The sequence below is a fragment of the Salvia miltiorrhiza genome, chromosome 2 (genome assembly GCF_028751815.1).
Source record: "Salvia miltiorrhiza cultivar Shanhuang (shh) chromosome 2, IMPLAD_Smil_shh, whole genome shotgun sequence".
In the NCBI taxonomy this organism is placed as follows: Eukaryota; Viridiplantae; Streptophyta; class Magnoliopsida; order Lamiales; family Lamiaceae; genus Salvia; species Salvia miltiorrhiza.
The window spans coordinates 67,555,592-67,559,590 of record NC_080388.1 but is presented as its reverse complement, the minus strand read 5'-3'; the positions used below and the strand labels follow the sequence as shown (position 1 = coordinate 67,559,590).

Genomic DNA, 3,999 nt, shown 5'->3' with positions numbered 1-3,999 from the left:
TTTCATCTCTTTTAATATCGGACGAATCGTAAGTTGTGTTCAATAGATGTTTTCCAGATGTTCACGAAAATTTATACACAAATAATCATTAATCAACTGAAGGAGATAATGAAAATATATTTTTTGTCAACCCAAATTAAATTGTTGCTATTGTCTCTTATATCACTGCACTATTGAACAATAAATTATATATATATTTTTTAACCTTATATTTATCCCTACCAAAATTATAAATTAAAGATTTAAGTCTTCAAAATTATCACTGCACATCAAATACAAACAAAAGAACGAACATATGAAAAATAAAACTTATACTATTGTTAATAACCAAGTGTTAGAATCCAATTCTTTCAATAAAGGTACTATAAATTTCAATAAAATATCAATTTAATTAAACTAACTCAAAACTAAATTATACTATCAGCCAATCAACAACAAGTTGACGACGTTCAAGCTTGGATCCCTCAGCTTGGCTTAATGCCTTCTGCATGGACTACCTTGTCCTTTTGGTCATAATTCAACTGAAAGCGGAAGAATAAAAAAATCATGAAGCAAAATTATAAATGTAAAAAATATGGTCATGAACTTAAAAACAAAATAATTTTATTTTTTTTTGTACCTTCGCGCAACCCCTCTTGAACGTCAATTTCTACACCTATGAACAAATACAATAAGTGAATGGAGTTTATTATGAAAACAAAAAAAGTATGAACTGATTTATATTTCAATGAACCTGCAAGCCTTTTTGGTTGAACTTCATCAATTACACATGTGAACATCAAAATGAAACCATCTTGGCTATCATTTAATGTAAAAAATATGGTCATGAACTTAAAAAAAAGAGTATAATTTTCTTTGTTTTGAACCTTCACACAACCCCTCTTGAACGTCAACTTCTACACTTACGAACGAAAACAATAAGTGAATGAAAACAAGTTAACAATTATAAATATAATGATGACTCATCATAATGCACTAAACTTCAATGAAAACAAGTTAACAAGTTCAGCAATGATTATCACTGTATGTAGATTAATGAAACAGATATAATTTTATAAAATAGGAAATTAGGATAACTAGCAAACACCGGTAATTTTAAGCAAACATATGAACTTGCAACCAAAATACATTGAACCTAAATTTTCAACTTATGAACTTTCAACCAAAATACATTGAACCTAAATATACATATGCTTTGAATACATTAAAAAAGTTAATACTTTTATGAACTTTCATTCAAATTATATTGAACATAACTATACATATGTGTTAATTATATTAGCGAAAATGAAACATAATTAGCGAAAATGAAACATGATTCATATTCCCTGAGACAATATACATTAAACAAGGAAAACTAATAGTTATGTTCGAAGTAATACATAATTCTGTGCAGATATGATGTGTAAAAAATTACCAATATATCTTGATGCAAATTTAGTTAAAAAATATTCAATCAAAACATAACCTGCCAAAAAAAAATAACGAGCACATGAGAAAAAAATCTTCAAAATCTTGAGTATTCAATTCAAGATCCCCACTAAACACAACCCAAAAAATGAAAAACACATAAATTCAACGGAAAAAACATAAATACCTCTTTCCTGAACAAGTTTAGTTCGCCGAAATAATACGTTACTGTTCATAAGGTATTTATAAGAAACAAGTTAATTCATAAGGTATTTAGCTGTAAAACAATTAAGCAACAAGTTACCTCCTCCGTTCTTGAGTTCCATGGTTTCTTTTGTCGAACAGCAGATGTTGCTGAAATAGAAAAATGGAGACAGAAAACTATGAGGAACGATAAGGTAGAAATTCGTAGATATCTCAATAGGATCGTTATCTGTAACGATTGGGCAAGAAATCAGGGATAGAATGATGATTTCCTTAATTGTAACGAACTATAAAAGACACAAATATCCTTTTTGATTTTAACATGAATTTCGAGCAGAATGTTTAATCACTTAAATGTATAAAACAATTGAATATGATGCGTTAGATCTAGAGAAATTAAGGGTTCAGATTTCTTCTTAGTTCTTAATCTTAGGGGGCTTCTCTATTGAAGCTAACCCTATATATATATATATATATATATATATATATATATATGTAGTTTGTCAATTTTCTGGTTTATAACATGACTTTATAATTTGATCAGAAAATACATCAATTTTCAATTTAATCGCAATTATAACATGACTTTATAGTCTGACAAGAAAATTCACCAAGTTTCAATTTATTTTCAATTATAACATGACCTTATTTAGATTATTTTTCATCATAGATGTATTAATATTTATTGTATTTATATTAAATTGTTATGTATAAAATATTGTTAATTAATTGATTAATTTTTATAAAAATTAAGTTAGATGATTAATTATTTCATAATATATATATCAAGATATTATATTGATGGTTTAAAAATACATACACACACACACACACACACACACACATATATATATATATATATATATATATATATAAAAATTTGATTTTAATATTCTATTAATATATTACATATATAATAAGTATTTATTTATTTAAATTATGAAATTATAAAATATTAGGACCAATAAATAATTTAGGTACATATATAATAGAAACTATGTTAAAAAGTAAATAATATTATATATTATTTACATATAGATGTATATTTATCAAATATATATGTGGGTGTAAATATATATATATATATATATATAGTATATTGTGAGGTGAAAAGAAAATTATAAATATTTAATGTATTAAACTTTGATATTATTATACTAAATTAATTACAAGGTCATGTTATAATTGAGAATAAATTGAAACTTGGTGTATATTTTTGTTAGACTATAAAGTCATGTTATAAACCAGAAAATTGACAAACTACATGTATTTTCCAGCAATAACCCCATATATATATATATATATACAAAGACTCCTTCTTTGAAAAGAACTCGTCTTTGAAACCCTAGCCACCAAGTCAGATGAATTAAGAGGTCTTCATTAAGTAGAACTCTGCATGGTAATCATAAACTTCATGTATATCTCTAAGAGAAATTCGTCAGCAATGCAGTTGATAAACATGCATTTTTACCTCTTGGTGTGTCATTTTTTATGTTTAGTTATGAGGATTTTGTGTGTTTGTTGATTTATTTGAGCTTATATTGGTTTATGGTCAAAAACTTGTCACTTGCTTGTTGTTTGAACGAATTTTCAGAAACAATGAAGCAGAATTTGGAAGAATTGGCTGAAATAAAAGTTGTAGTTCGTCTCGATAGGAGTTTGTGAGCGCAAACGGATCATAAATCGGAGTTCGGACGGAGGAGAACGAGCCAAAACAAAATTGCTGCGCAAAGCGTCAGAGCTCGCGCGGTCGGCTCACGCGGCCGCATGCCACGGCCGCGCGACGGAGCAGATTTTGCTGGAAGACCGCGCGGTCCAGGCGCGCGGCCGCGCGAGTCGCCGAGGTTTCGCCCAAAAGTCCATTTTTCACCCTTTTATGCGATTTTTGGGGTATTTTTGAGTCCTACTTGACCTAGGGCATATAAATACTCCCCAAGAACTTATTCTAAAGGCTTTTTTATCATATTTTACTTTTCTTGAGAGCTGAGAGAGATGGAGAACAGAGCAAGACTGAAGATTCTCGATTTTACTACGGTTTTTCTTGTTGGATGTTTATTTGTTTTATTGAGAATTGTATTCTAGTTCATATGTCTATGTGTGGCTAGAATCCCTTTTTCCCAGGGTTTAGACTTTAGGGAGTAGACATGATTTGAAATTTTGACTGTTTGATTCAATTAATTGAGATTGTTATTCCTTTTTATGTTCTTGTTATAATTGTTTGCTTTATTGATTGGCCACCAATTTAGCATAATCATATGTTTTAATTTGATATCGGGAGATGATAATTATTACCTGAACTAAGAACATAGAACACATATATTTAATTCTAAAGGGAATTGATATTTGTGAGGGCGTTAATCCTATGAGCTTTTAGGAGTTGCATGT

The 3,999-nt window shown here is 28.6% G+C and overlaps 1 long non-coding RNA gene across 1 annotated transcript; it reads right to left on the bottom strand.

Moving 5' to 3' along the window:
• Nucleotides 1–296: 296 nt before the first annotated feature.
• On the bottom strand, nt 297–2,000 carry LOC131011164 (uncharacterized). Its single transcript, XR_009096772.1, has 3 exons — nt 1,715–2,000; nt 620–655; nt 297–521 (listed from the first exon to the last, which is right to left on the bottom strand). It is a non-coding gene; the product is annotated as an uncharacterized LOC131011164 (long non-coding RNA).
• Between the last annotated feature and the right edge of the window lie 1,999 nt (nt 2,001–3,999).